Source organism: Argiope bruennichi, chromosome 1, assembly GCF_947563725.1.
Source record: "Argiope bruennichi chromosome 1, qqArgBrue1.1, whole genome shotgun sequence".
In the NCBI taxonomy this organism is placed as follows: Eukaryota; Metazoa; Arthropoda; class Arachnida; order Araneae; family Araneidae; genus Argiope; species Argiope bruennichi.
The window spans coordinates 120,407,122-120,423,919 of NC_079151.1; the positions used below are offsets into that span (position 1 = coordinate 120,407,122).

At 31.2% G+C, this 16,798-nt stretch overlaps 1 protein-coding gene across 1 annotated transcript in view; it reads left to right on the plus strand.

Moving 5' to 3' along the window:
• The first annotated feature begins 2,902 nt into the window (after window positions 1-2,902).
• LOC129967812 (teneurin-m-like) overlaps window positions 2,903-16,798 on the plus strand; it is a 603,259-nt gene continuing 589,363 nt past the window's right edge. The window contains exon 1 of the mRNA XM_056081934.1: window positions 2,903-3,202. The gene's annotated coding sequence lies outside the window, so the exon portion shown is untranslated. The remainder of the gene's footprint in view (window positions 3,203-16,798) is intronic.

Consider the following 16,798-nt stretch of genomic DNA (forward strand, 5'->3'; position numbering starts at 1 on the left):
TTTTAAAATTATTCTGCATCGACTATACCCTTTTTTCACAATCAGTAGAATCTTCTATAAAACACCTCCAATATCGATGTGCCATATTTCACAACACTGATTTCGAATACAGCCAGAAGATAGAACTCGTAATTTTCTTCCGATTCAAACTCCTTCACCACATTAATACTTGTTAGAACAAAAATGAATTGTGTTCAGGCTCATGGTCACCATATTGTCAGTGTTAAGTGATTTGGCATACTGAATTTCTAACCCATCCAACATTTTATTCTTTATAACGGTTATACCACTTCCTCTCAATTTATAGTCTCCCAAGTTCACACACAGATAATCTACTAACTTTTGTAATAGTATTCTTGGATCTAGTAAATATCTCATCAATGGAGTCGCATATTTCTCTGTTGATAATAATGATATCATTTTTGTAAAACGTTTGATGCATGAAAAAGTGCATTAACTGTTGTCAATGTAATGAAATCTTTTACTTTTATTCATCAATTTTTGAGTTGATCAACTCAAAAATTAAAATGCTCAACAAGCTCATAAATTTAAATGCTCAACAAGATCATAAATTTAAATAGAGAAATTCTTATATAAATTTATTTCGTGTTTCTCTTAAACGGCTCTAACGATTTGTATCATATTTTATATTTAGATAAGGTTTAGCTTTTTAGTTTATCTATATGGGTATCTTTCTTAAATAAACGAGATTTTAAATAAAAAAAGATTATAACTAACTATTAGAATAAGTATATTCAACTTCCATCTTGAAGTATAGACAGTGTAGTATAGTGGTCAGAGCAACACGCATGGCACGTGTATTGCGGGTCCTTGTTTTGAGCCGCTCGTTTTGCTTCATATCTTTTATTTATTTATTTATTTATTTATTTATTTTTTTTTTTTGCTTTTTAAATCTATCTTTATAGATGTGTTTCTTGAAAAAAAAAGCGATTTGATACACACACAAAAAACAACACATTTTTTTTATAACTAAGTATTACAGCCTTTTTCTCTCTGCTCTCATACTGATAGTGTCATACAGCGACATCTCCGACCCAATTTCACCATAGTAAAACTGAGTGTAAGTTCAAGAATATAATTATTGATAGATATACTTTAAAATGAATACTGTAAAATAGCAGGATGTTTCGAATAACATGTTAACTGAGTGCATTCATGCTTCTTTTAATTTAAATGACCAGTTCATATGCAGATAAGATTGAAAAATATTTGTGGTGAATAGCTTGTAAGCCAGTTAACAGCTACGCTACCTGAGCAATTCCTTTTGTATCATGGCCATGTTACTGGACCGCGAACCACAAGGTCCCAGGTTCTATCCTCGATCTTCTCAAATTTACTACATTGGTGACCTCGGACGATGAACCTTCAACCTTCGTTGTGGCGCCATCTATCCGCAACCAAAGTCGTTAGATTCACTTGACGCAGCAAATCAAAGTCGTCAGATTTACTTGACGCACCAACACAAAAGGGCCACAGCAACACAAAATAGTCAGACTCACTTGACGCAACAGCAACCACTGAACCACACACGCTCGCCATAACGCTTGGCGCTACTCAAATGGGTACAGACGCATTAGTATCAACAGCTAATACATCACCAATCAACAGCCCTATCGTTCGTTTCACCTCCGACTCACTGGAGGGAGAGTCTGTGGTGAATAGCTTATAAGCCAGTGAACAGCTACTTTACCTGAGCAATTGTTTTTGTATCATGGTCATGTTACTGGACTGCGAACCACAAGGTCCCAGGTTCTATTCTCGCTCATACCAATCCACTACATATTCATATATAATCAGATTCGTATATAAATAATTTCTCTCGAAAAACACGATTATACAAAAAAAAAAATGCCTACAGAAGCTATATCTTCCAGATACTCAGTAATTAATTAGAGCACTTGTGGTAAAATTCGGTACAAATTGCATTAGGATATCAGTTTTCATAATTTTTTAAATAAAACTAATAATTGTTCTTTTTTCAATAATTAAAAGAAAAAAATAGAAAATGCAAAAGAACCTTTACAAAAACAGACTATTTCGCACTGAGCAACGTGTTACGTTAACGACAATTTCCAAATTGATAATAGGTAATTTGAAATAGGAATTAACTAATCTAACCAAGTCTAAGACCCCGTTTTTGGAAGATTTAGAGTGTGAGCAGATAAATATTGTGTAAAGAGAGCATCCAAGACATAATATTACCCATTCGCTCCCTCGTCTAATTTTCTCTTTAAAATTTCCAAATATACGGCATTGTTTGAAATCCTTGATATCCCCTTAATTAGGTGATAAAGATATTTATAACTAGTATACTGTTCGATCCATATACAAAAAAGATCGAGTGCCAAAATTTTGACTGGTTATGCTTGATACATTGTATTTTATTCATTTTTTACTGGAAAGCATTTTAAGTTTCTTGTATTATGTGTAATAATACTCTTTCTGTGAGATTAATGTTTTTAATTAATCTGCTTAATTAACCTCTAATTAAATCATAAAAACCATTAATTATTAATTTTCAAAATCATTGACAGTAAATATGATAAAATATCTAAAAAATAATTATATAAGTCATTCATGCCTTTTTTGGCATTTAATTACCAAACATTTTTACTTGCCGAAAAATCCGACTTAATCCTAACTAGATTCCTTATAATGGATATTAAATATTCGCCGTTTGTAACAAACCGTCGAAATAGTGCCTGATAGGCATTCCTTCATTTTGTGCCGCCAAAAAACCCTCCACCATTGGCGCATCATCGCCATTCCCATCACTTTGGCGCCAACTACTTTTCGTCGCCAACGTCTTCCCTGTAACCTCCTGTACAGCTGATTCTCCAGCAGAATTGATTCGTCAGTTTGGCTAGAAGCATTCGGTTTCCAATTGCTCTACATCTTCATGAACTGAGCGACTCACTTCTGCGGAATTCGAGTCTTAAAGCACGTCTAGTGCCATAATCAGGCCAGCTATCAGCAAGTGCTTCTGTAGTTTTGCTGATCGCACTTTTCACTGAGGTGTCCTTGACTTAGAAAGGCACCGTGCTATTAATCTGTGGATGAGGGCTTAGATTTTTCGCCGATTGTAAGACTCGAGTGCAAGTACTTCATATCTTCTTCGGCTATTCTTCATCTTTTTTCCCCTCTTGCGATCAGCTGATAATGCTGCGGTCCACATAGAGCGGTAAGTTTATGTTTACAGTTCACTAGGTTATCGTTAGTGTGTGTTGATTGTGACGGTATGCGTTGATTTTTAATTTGATTTGTATGAAGTGGTTGATGGATGTGTGAAAAGGAATGCAAGAAGTTATTTATGATTTCAACAAATTAATTTTGAAGATAGCTTTCGTATCAACAAAGTTATCAGTCGTCTTTATTAAGATTTTTTTTCTTTCATCTTAATATTACCATAATGTTTTTTAAAGTATTTTTATTGCTACTGCAACAGTAAAATATTTGTGGAATAACAGACTTTTAGGAAAATTGTGAATTTGGATTTTATGCTTTATTTTAATGTTTGTTTTTATATATAAATTTATGACCGTCAAAGGCAGGAAAGTGCAATTTGAAATGAAAGTACACATCAAAGTTTTGAAAATACATTTTTGCTGCATAATTAATTTTCTTTATAATTAAGTTCGTTTAAGGCGTATGTACACACTTGAAACTTCGAAAATCGTTCAAAATATCGAATATTTTTTTATTGCTTAATAATGTTCTCAGACTTTTTAGCTTTCAAACGATACCAAGATGTTGTCAATTTTCGAAATATTTCTCGAGTTATAATTATTTTTCTTGAGGTGCTTTCATTAAAAACTCTAGTTACGGTTTTTTTTTTAAACTCATTTTATGAAGAATGGTATTTTTCCATTATGTGGCTTCATTCAAACAATCATAACTCGACAAGAAATGAACCAAATACGATTGTTTATATATCAAAATAATCTGTATGAAATAGCGGATGTTTTGTGCCTCAATAAAAGTTATATTTATAGAAATAAATTTTTAATAGCTATTTAAAAGTAAAAATGACAGAAAAAATCTCGCTTTTTCTATTCATCGTTGATGAAAAAATTAAAAAAAAAAACTATATATTTTTATAATTTGATTGAGGCAGACAACATGAAGACTCATATTAGGCATCATTTCCAACAAGAATTGTGTGTCTGTATAAATTAGAATTTAAGATATCATGTTTCAAAAAAATATGCTAATTAGCTCATTAAATATTATTTAATTAATTAATGATGAGTGTCATTTGGTTTTTCTCACTGAAATGAGTTTAAACCTATATTAATGACCTACTGTGAAAAAACTGGATTTTTAAAGTTAAAATTTAAAAAAAAATCTTCTAGTGTGTACGTACACCTTAATTCTTCCGGCATTGTCTATTTTATTTAATAATTCTTAATTATTTAAGAATTTTATACAATATTTTAATATATATGTTACGATAAATGTAATAAACTCGTGGTTGTTTATAATTGCCGATAATTGGTCATAGTCGCCAACTTTTTGGTGATTCTACATAATTACCGGATTAATAACATTTATTGTAACATATAAACTACGGTCAATATAATTCATTATTCAGTTATTATTATCAAGTAATTATTAATACTAACTAGGCAATGTGATGAATTGGGTAATCACTTATATATAATTTGTAATTCTGTCTATATGGCTTCAAAAACTTTTGCGGATAAGAAAATCGAACTTTTTGTCTTTTTTATCCGCAAAAGTTTTGAGAGCTTTAAATTTTAAGCTTTGGAAATAGAGATCAAACACAAATATGTTTCTAATTTACCTTAAGTGAAATAGTTTTGCCTAATTACAAAAAAAATTATTTTGGGCATCATTTTTTCAATGAATCAACAAGGTTTTAAAGATTTTAATTGCAAAAATGTGTCTATGAACGCTATAGATCTATACAAAAAAATTTGTGAAACATCTCGTATTATAATGAACTATTGTTTCGTAATTCCTTTATCGAAAGGAATGCTGCATCTAATTAAATAATACAAACAAAATAAACGTTTAAGAGTTCAAAAAAATATACTTCAAGGCATTCTTTTAAATATGTAAAATATTAATAGCCGTTAATTTGATGATTTTCCACAATAACAATGTAATAGATTAAACTATTTATAATTTCATCTGGAAATTTGAATTTGATCTAAATTATTTTCTTAAAACACGGTACTTGCAAAATGGTGTAAATAAACAGTATTTAAATGCATAAATATCGCATGAAACATTTAGCTCGGCTGGAAAAGGAAAATGACGAAACGAATTAATGTTATTAATTTTTTTTAATTGCTTTTAAAATTTATTTGGAAAAATACAAATCATTTTAGAATAAATTCAAAACGAATTAAATTCAAAATGCTTTAATATTCCGATATGCTGCGAAGGTTTTGAAAAAGTCCCGATTTTTAATTGAATGAAGATAAGCGCATCTTTATTTCCAAAATTTAGTACTTATTTCTTAAAGTATGCAATCGCCTATTTAGAAGTATTATATTTTTGAGTTCTAATTTCTCGGATCCCTTGTTTTGCTCTTTGGAAAATGAACGATACTTTTTCATATTTATTCAAAATCGAAATATGTATTGTATAAAATTATAGCAAATTATAGAGAAAAATCTCTAAAATTGTATTGCTTTATATCTATGTTCCGGAATATTAATTACCGATTTCGCTTTACGGGCAATTTTAGATCACCCCCATTCCATTTATAATTGAATATAAATAATTAAAACCTATATAATATGAAAATTATCGTAGGGTAAATACTGATTAATTGTAATTTGTTTATTTAGGGTGAGAATTAAATCGAATAACTAATGCGTACTCTAACTTGAAAGCAATTTGAAACCGACAAGTGAAATTTCATATATGTACGATATATGTATATTTTTTACTTTTTAATTTTATGCAGAATTCATTTAGAAAAAAAAATCTGTCAGACGCATGTGAACAGAATAACTACACAACTTAAAAAGCTAAAAAGAGGATTTCGTGGATAGGTTTAGAATCGAAATCGTATATTCGAATCACATTTTGAACCAAATGCGTCGAAGGGTTGATCGCCTATCTCTTTGTACTTTTGCATGCATGTGAACACAGTGACTCAAAAACTTAAATAACTCAAAGGATTTTTAAAAAAATGCAATTTAGTAGATGCTGTGATTTATTTTATATTGTGATTACAATTATTGTGTTGTATAAAATTTTGGATCCGCTCAGAGGAATCCCAAAGACATATTCTGTTTTATGGTACTCATATACTAACCACATGCCAGAGATTATCTCTGAAAATCGCCTTCTAGTTTCTAAAAACACTAGATACAAGCCAGTATCGATATTTTGCAACTATTATTCGACTATGACATGCAATTAACCTTTTACATTCGGAAATGTAATTCGATGCATAATTATTCACTTAATATAAGGACTGATTTAGTGTTCCGAAGAATAAATATTATATAATTGTTTAAAATTGTTGATTAATTTTTCGGGGAAATTCATCTTCTTTCCATATTGTATATATCTTTAACAATCAAAATTAAAGAATAAATAAATAGAACGCCAAAATGATGCACTACGTCTTGAATGGAGCATGAGAGAAGACATTCGAATAGGGTTAATATATAAGTACCTGTTTTCTTTATGCTATAATTTTGAAACACATAATTATAATGCAGGAAAATAAAAATTTCAACATTCGTGGTTTCACGGTCTACCCGAGGTCTAAAATTTCATGAAGAGGGGGTGAGATAGCATCTTTATTAGATAGCATGCGAGAAATTTTCGGTTAGGCCACTCCCGCTATTTTAGATTCGAACACCTGGAAAGATTTGTCACTGTGATATCAACACCTTGACTGCCATGGGGGACACTGGCTACCAATGGGCGATTATAAATTGCATTGTAAGAAATTCAACGAGGCAATCAACGTATTTACTTTCGATCTTTTCCCAAGAAAGAAAGAAATTCCAGATCATATGTAATTAAATATAAGAAATATTAACAAATTTGATTCCCTTTACTACTCTAGAAACCTGTTGCAATATTTTGGTCAGATTTTGTAGATCTTCAAATGTTAATGTTGTCGAAATTCCGCAGATCGAAAAGTTCTGGTAAAAGGTTTTGTCAGTTAGGTAAGGGATTACTTCATTTCAGTTCAAGTCCAGCCTTGTCTTTAACAGTGTTTCGCTTTTCAAATCAAATCATCTTAATGAACATAATTAAAGTTTTATATTTTTGTTTATAACTAACTGAATTGAAAATGAAATGATGATTGAAAATGCAAATGCAAAAATGATTCATAACAATTATAATCAAAACTAAGCCCAACTGAATAGGAAATACCGCTTTTAAATAAAATTAGAATTATGCAACCATTTTTTCCGACAATACACAACTTTTCTGATGCTACCTACTTTAACACTTTGCATTCGAGAAGTGATTCATGATCCTCAAGAAGGTGCATCATTTTGACGTTTTATTTATTTCTCAATTTCGATAGCTAAAAAGTAACTACAGAATGGTTAAAAGATCTAAATTAACCTTTCGGGGAAATTCACCTTGAAACAATTGTATATATTTACTTTTTGGAAAAAATAAACATGCATATTAGGTAAATAATTTTGCATCGAATTACTTTCCAGAGTGCAAATCTGTCACATAAAATTTTGCGTTAACTTGTTACTTTTTAGTGTAGAAAGTATACTAAGCGAACGTACTGTACTTCTGAAATAAAAATGAAACTCGAAGGATGAAATTTGATATATGGACTCATCATAAAATGCTTAGATTTCTGTTTAAGTTTGAGCGAAATCCATTCAAAGAAAGACTCCTTGTCCGGTTTTAGAGTATAAGTGAACAAGATAAATGGAAAACATAAAGAGCTAAATAGATAAAATTTGGTATACAGGTTAAAAACTTAAACTGTCGTATGAAATTTGAATGGAAGTTGTCAAGGAATTGATTTTCTGTCTATATGTACTTTTGCATGCAAGTAAACACTCTAATTCAAAGAAGCAACATCTTAGGTAAACGATATTTGGTATGGTATGTTATGTTATGACTATAAATGCTATTCGATACCAAATTTCTATTTTCGTTTATAGAAAAAAAAATCTGTTCAAAATGTTTATTCAGTTCATGATTACCTGTGAATTTAGCGTCACAGAGATTAGTCGTCAAAAAAAAGAAACTATTTTACAAAAAAATTATTTAAAAGGTTAGATACGCCAGTGATTTTTTACTGGGTTTCTTCATTATACTTTGAAACATAATCTAAATAATTAATCGCCAAATAAAAAAAAAATCGCCAAAAATCACGTTAGTAGTTTTTTCCGAAAACTTTTTCGCCAATGGCTTGCGGTTAATAAAACAGAAGTGTAAGTTTTCATTACGATGAAGCACAAAAGTCTCTTATGTGGAACTCTGCAAATAAAAATTTGAACCCTGTGGCATTTACGCCCTGCAAGAGAGGGGAGGGGATGGTATATTTATTGTAGAATATGAGAGAAAGTTTTACGGAGACCACTACCGTTGGTTGTTTATCGCTTCCTGTATTTAAATCTTTACTGAAAATAGAAAGATTGACTTAAAATTTGCTGAGCATCAATCTATGAATCATGAGATTCGAATTAGACTTGCTCATGATAATCCCTTACTTTATGCAATTAAAATCAGTAAATTTACCAGGGACATGCTTTTAACCCTTTGCAATCGTATATTCCCTCTTCGGTATCATTTAATATTACGCATAATATTGATGTTTTATTTATTTATTTTTAAAATTTTTATTGTTAAAAATGGCTACAGAGTAGTAAGAAGATATTGATTAATTTTTCGAGGAAATTCAACATAAATCAATTATGTACATTTTTCCGAGTAAAAAACGAGTTTCTCAATTACTTGAATAATTATACATTGAATTACTTTTCTTAGTGCAAATGGTAATTTTTGGTGCTTTTAGATTAGAATTTTTCTTTCGATTGGATTCTTATATACCTTGAATTCAAGTTGAAATGGATGATTGAATAGAATTTAGTCAAAAGACCTTCGATCATTCTCCGCTAAACAATTAAAGGCGTGAGACTGGTAATTTTTAAGAAAATCAAATATTCGAAACCGATCAAATTGTCAAAATAGGGCTAAATTAAAATTGAGATTCTCCGTTTCTTAACACCTTCAAAACTCAAAAATATTGGATTAATCAAACAAATCAACCAATAAAAATTTTAAATTTTGAAATGAAATGAATTAATAATGCGCAAAAAGGATGGAATTTCTGAACTCATTCGACGATTATATGAGAAAAAAAATCCAAGAAATATATACTATATTTTTACAAATGTTTTCTATATAAACGCCATAAAGTGTATTTTTGTGTTTCATTTTCAAATGTCCAGATCTAATCAATCGAGTCAAATTTTTGTTATTCGCTCAAGTGAATTTTGTTTCTACTGCTTTGATAGAGAAATGAAAAAGACAGATAAACGACATATTTTTTGCCGCATATATTATCAATTTTACTATAGACCTTTCCCTTACTAGATTAACCCTTCGTACATGAATGTTTTCTCACAGTCACCATTAAAGGCAGTGCCTTATTTTGACATTTTATTTATTTTTTAATTGCTAAAAATACCTACAGAATGTTAAAAAGATGTAGATTAACTTTTCAGGGGAAACTGAACTTAAAACATATGCATGTATTTTTTTTAATGTAATAAACAGGTCCAGGCATTACGTGAATATTTATACATCGAATCATCTTTTCGAATGCAAAATAGTTCAATATCGTTTGAAATGATAGCTTTAAAAAGTTAGAAACACGAAAATATGGATATCTAGAAATAGATGCATATCGCTTTGTAAAATTCATGTCGCTCTTTTTTATGAATTCAGAAAAGATTTTGCGACAGAAAATGAGATTTATAAGTACATTTTCCGTTTTTTGTTACATAATACATTTTTGAAGTCGAGATTTGAAAAAAGTGTCTTGGAAATTTGAAACCAGAATGTTCTTCAGTCACCAAATACAAATGTATCTTCATATATTTCCGCGTTTCCACAGTCGAATTGTTTACAATTGATTCGTTAGCTATTGTATCGAAGATACAATTCCCAAAATTGCAGTTTCATCATTTCTAGCAAAGGCATTGTTCGATTCTCAAGGCCACACTTAAGAAGGAAGCAATGAAATTTTGATTTGAGGATTTCGACCAGAAACCTCAGCTCTCGCGGGTGCACTCCCATTCTCATATCTGCGCATTATTATGCCCCGAAGGATTTTCTGGCCTAAATTCATCCTCCGACATTTGATTTCACATGAATTCTAAATTATTAACCGCCCTTTGCATCCGAAAATGGAGATTTGTTACGATCTATTGTAAGAGTTCACCACTGGATGAGAGTGCATTCGATTGAAATGTGAATGGCAGACAGACAGGCATTCCATGTTACTGCAGAGAATGGTATGCCAATAGCATACTGTGAGATGGATGCATTCGTTTTATGTTATAACTGGAATAAAGGGGTATTACAATAACGAATATTTGGGCATAAATCTGCTGTTTACACAATGGCGTCTTGATAGTTTCGAATAGTTAAAATGTTATCGAATTCTAACATTGTTAGATTATGGAATATTTCATTGATATACACAACAGGTCCTTTCGAGTGAATATGGTGGCTGTATGAATGGAAAAGTGATAGATTCACGCAATCCAGAAACTGGACAAAGGTGTGGCGAAAATAACTGGCGCCTATAATATAGTTAAATTTTTCGTCCTCCGCTTCTCACCAGTGAAGTATAGGGCGCTGCATAGTTTTATTTCTTCTACATTTAAATTGACTTTTAAAAGTGGATAAAATAAATAACTGTTTATCTTGTTGTTGTCTTCTAAAATTGGCGTAGAGTCATCTATACCCTTCTTTATCGCTATGCCACTTAAAAGTAATATAAATTCTGTAAATTTTTATTTCATGTTGTCCTCTAAAAGTAGCATTGGGTCATCTATAACCTATCTCGCTGTTTCATTGCTATGCATATTCATTGCTAAACATATAATAATGGTTTACATTCTGCAACTATTTATCGTCATGCAGTCACTTAAACATGCCACCAAGTCATCTACGGTCTGTCTCGCTCCTAAATTGCTTCCACGTAAAAGTGGCATAAAAGCTGTAACTGTTCATCTTCTATACCCTGAAAATAGCGCTGGGTCTTCTATCCATACGCTATCTCGCTCTTTCATTGCTATGCTACTTAAAAGTGGTAAACATTCTCTAACTGTTTATCTTCATACAGTCTCCTAAAACTGAAGCTTGGGTCACCTACACCCTCTATTGATCTCTTACCGCTATGCCATATAAAATGAAAAAGGAAACTTTTGAAAGGGAACTCAACAAAAAAAAAATCACCAAAAAAAGAAAGAAGCTTTCTTATTTCGTATTACTATTTATTATTGCTTGTTTCTTTATACGTTTATTATACGTTAATTATACGTTTAATTTAGCAGCAAATTCATATATATATACACACACCAGAGATATTAGCTAGGAAATGTTACTTGGATGATATTTATCTGATCACATATTAAAATTAAAGATTTTGAACCTTACAGTCTGTTTACATATGTAAAATATATTTATTTGATTAGTTACATTATATATATATATGTAATGATATTTTAATATCTAATTTAATTCAAATTAATTTCCAAAGCTTAATCTTAATTTAGCCCAGAGTAATTTCATTCTCTTATTTCCTGATCCAATTCAACTTTCTATTTAATTGATTCAACTGAAGTTGTGTAAAAATTACTGCGCCATCAATTCCACGTGTCAAGTGAAAATGATCCCTGCGTTGTCCTTGTCAAAGGTCAAAACGTGTATTCAATCGACACTTGGCCGAAAATCCCATGTTATATAAGACTAGTGATCATTTGGTTCGGCCCTGGCCCTCCCTTCCTTACTTCTACTTTTGTACCTCACTGTGGCGGACGTGCCTTGTCCGAGTCTCTGCTTGTAAATAAATTGCCTTCCCAGGATGGATTAAAATGAATTTCAAAATGTAAAAAAAGGTCTTTTCTATTTCTTTAAACCTTCTTTCTGCTTTTAAGAATTATATGCTTACACACACACACACACACACTATATATATATATATATATATATATATATATATATATAATATAAAATTGAGGCATTTTTGGTTTTTCTCAATGCTTATAGATTTCAATTCGTTTCGATTAAATGATCCTCTAGTCCCACTAAAATATTGTACGATATTGTAGAGTATTTTAACTATCATATGTATAATATACAATGCTTATCAATATTGTAGAGTATTTCACAATTTATTCTGCAACTACGGAGCATTGATATGAAACAAACACATGTATCTCATTTTATTATTGAATGCACCATAAAAAGTTAGTAAAAGTTAATGTTTCCGAATGTTATTATGATTATTAGTTCAAGAAAACGTGAAAAAATTTTGATGAAAAATTTTACAGAATACTCTGCAATCTTTACGGTGTTGGTATGTCGATCATATCGATATGTAAGTCTTTGAAAATGGAAGCATACTTCGCCATAAATGATTTTTCACCGTTTATGTACAGAAATCAGTTAATCTGCAGATAGCCAGCTAATCTGCACATGTACTAGGGTGATTCATTAAAGCGAGAAAAATTGTTCCATTTCTTAAATTACCTAGGTAATCTGAACATTACCTAGGTAATTTGCACATTACCTACAACGCGCTATGTTAAAGTGACAGTAAAATCTTTGCTGAAATAACAGCAACGCTTCTGTGAGCTTAATTTAAATGCTGTTTATTTATTTTTTGACATCTAAAGAATCCTATTAATACAATCAAACAAACAAAGAATTGATTGATATAATCCATCATCAGTCAATTGAAAACCTTCAATAGTAAGAATCAAACAATTTAACATATTATTACAATTAAGAAGATGAATTTGGGAAACATAGGGTAAAATTATGCTGACTTATTATTAGATCCCTTCGGGGGGGGCACCTCGAAATGAGGATGAGATGCTTCCGGGATGGTGGTTGGATCTCGCCACCCTGGAGAGTACACTAATAGGTGGGGGATCTGACTCCTCCCATCGATGACGGGACGTACTTCCTTCGGGGAGGGTTGTACCGTGGCCGGTGACGGCCCTTAGGACTCAACCACAGTTCCCGCCAACGTTGCTGTTGCGGCGGTCCGTTCATTCAGTTTTTATGGTTTAAATCCTTGTGCCTTCGTGGCGGGTCGGAGAGTTAGATGGCTGACTTATTATTAGAAAGGACTTATTAGTCGAAGATTGATGACACTTTGAGTTGCTAACAAGCAGAAACGAATTTGAAAACATAATTAGCTATACTACGCAAGACAGCCGACGCAAATTATGAGAAATAAAAGCAACTGGCGCCGAGCAGACGCTGGTGAAACCAAACTATAACTGGAAGGAGAAGGGATGAACGAGGGAAATGAAATGAAACATATTTTTGCACTTTAAGCCGCTAATGTGAACATTACTTAGTTAAAATGCGGAAAACTCTTGATTTCGCACTTTAACGGATCAAAGCAGTTAATCTGCTGAGAAGCTAGGTGATTTAAACATTAATGGCTCTTCAGCTTTAATAGTAACATATATACCTGATGGCCCAAAGGCATCCGCTTCTTATTATTGGGGTAAAAACATTTTATTCTTTTTTACATATATCATTCTGAAATAATTCGAAATTTTTACATAAAGCTTTAAATATCGTATACAAACGTAGGGTAGTGCAACAAGCTTTCACTCAATTTAACAATGCGTTTAATATCTACAAATGCCGTATGTAAAGAACACGATTCTTCGAATGAAACAGCCTGGGAATATATTTATCTGCAGTTGATAATCTTGTTCTTCTTTGAGAACAATCATAAAACAACTCCCTTTCCATCCCGTCGTACAGTTTACGAACTCGTGGCTTTTCTCTGTTTGTTTGCAAAAGGTGGAGGCTCTGTCATTTCTTCTTGGGGTACCTTTCACTTAGTCAGACGCCTACATCGCTTTCTTCTTCTGACGCAGGCTTAATAGAAACAGTTCTTGATCAATAAATGTTACAAAAGATGAAAGCTTAGAACAGAAACACATTTCTCTTCATTCTGTATTGTATTATAATTGGACTTGTTTTAAGAGTTCGTTTCAAACAAAGGCTTTTTGTGAAACAAAACTGATGGTTCAAGCGATGGCAAATATTTACTACAAAACGTGTAGCAAATATTTGTTATGTTTTGACGTTGAGATAGGAAAAATGAGAAACAAATAACTTATTCAAGAAATATTTTCTGAAGTGTAAAATTGAAAGTTAGTTTAAGTGTTAGTGTTGTTACACAAAAACTAAAATTATTTCTTGTTATTTATGCTTTATGAGCATCTAAATACTTTTGCATTTCTTTTATTATATGCCTTTTTTTAATAACCTATATTAAAGTATCAGTTCTAGAATTTTTTTAAGGTAAAAAAAATATTTATTCATTTGTATTACAATTTCGGTACTGAATTGCACTTGGAAAAGTAATTCGATCCATAATTATTCACCTACTACAATGACTTGTTTACTGTTGTGAAACATATATAATTAAGTTGAAAATCAGGGAAAAATTAATCATCTCTTTACCACTCTGTAGGTAATTTTTAATAATCAAAATTAAAAAAAATAAAGTCAAAATGGTGCATTGTTTTGAATGGTGCTTGAAAGGAAACATACGAGTGTAAAGGGTTAAAATGAACAATTTGATGCTTGTTATAAGATTTTCTTCATCATTTTCAAAAATACTAAATGAGCTTCATCACTTATATTATTAAAATATTTATGCATGGATACGAAAAAACGAATCACTAATTTTAGCATTTTAATTTCTAAAATATTCGTTAACTACCTGTCTTTGGCGACCGACTGATACGCCGAAATGAATGGCTGCTAAAAATCTCAATTGAATATTTTTGTAGTTTCGTCTTCTTCGATTTCTTAGAAAAATATTTTTAAAATTCAAATTTTGATATGTATGTGATAGATTATTTTAGAAGCCTTGCAACGATCTAGCGCAGTGCTATGGAATTATTTAATTTTTACTCCATTTTTTTATGTACACCCATTTAAGTCACAGAGAAGAGCGGTTGTATTTAAGTTCAAAAATTTTTCACTATTGTTTCATTCTGAAATTGTATCTTAAATTTAAGTACAAGTTCGAAAGTAAATTCGCAGTAAATTAAGTAAAAATTCGAAAATTTTATTTTAACATCTCAGTAGTAACAATACTGATAGTAATTTGAGCTCTATTTCAATAAGGAAAATAATTTGTAAAATATGCTTTTATATTTATTTGAAAATTAATTAAAAATTGAAAAATATCATCCGCGAAAAATTATCAGTTAAGATTTTTTTTTTAATTTAAATATGATATAAAAATTTTTGTGCCACCATATTTTCTGATAGTATAGCGGAAAGACATTAAGATTTCGCTTAATTTTTAATTATTTAAAAAAATCACCTTGAGTTGCACATTCGCACCTTTCAAAGTATATATTTGTCATGTTTGATTGCTCTTGTAATGTCCTGATCTAGACTGATCAAATAACGAAACAGAATTTCCAGAGAATTCTTTATTTTACAGCCCTATATATACAAAGAACAATTTGTTCTAATTTTGGTTGAATAAATAGTTATTTACACCTGTAGTAAGAGACACAACAGTGAAAGTCGAAGGCTTTCTTGAAACTCGGTTGGTTCACGGACTCCGAATTCGTAGGCGTAGTCCAACCGTCTCCAGCAATTCGTTTCTTCTCCCCACCTCAAAAAAAAAAAATCCACTCTTTATTTCGGCGACAATCTCCGCCTCTTAATTCAAATTGGTCATTTGAGCTCTCTTTCGGCCAATCGGGGTTTAGCAATATGCTTTGTCAGAGGCGCCAGTGGGTCGTGGGAAGGTCCTTTCACAAAGAGAAACATCTAGCCCCTACATGTTCGGACACCCCTTGAATTCCACATGTGGTCTTTCATTGTAGTTGCTAATGAACAGATTCGAGACCACCCATGTGAAAAGATACACCATTTGGCTATCTCGGGGAGTTTAGTAAGTAACAGCGTTGACACAGCTGGCTGTAAATGTCTTATCAGTACTGGGAAACGGGGATTGTTATATTCTAGATCAAACAGCATGTAGATCTCCAACACACACACTCGCATGTATCCTTAGTGTTAACAAAGATATAAAATACAAGTGCAAACTCATCGCTGATTTTTATCACTTGCCTTCTTGCCGAATTATATATGAATGCAGAGACACATAGTCTTCACAAGTTTTATCACATTGTTGAAATATTTCTATACGAATGAGCAATCATTAGTTTATCAACCAATTTTCACGACGTTGAAAAGGAGACAAATTGCATGACGCTTTATTTTGACATTGCCATAAAAGTAGCATCTTACCCAAGAGAACATTGTAATGTACTATACTGAGATTTCATGTCCTTTAAATCTTTCTAAAAATACATTATGGATTCCAAAATTTAATTGAAGCGGTACATTTGCCCTCTTTCTCGTGAGCTTGATTTGATTATATTCTGAAGTGGTCTTAAAATTAGTTTAGAAATATGTTTCGATGCGATATTGATTAATTTATTCAGATTATTTAGATTAAATTTAATGTTTTATTATCTATATTTATCATTTACTTTTAAAATAATTT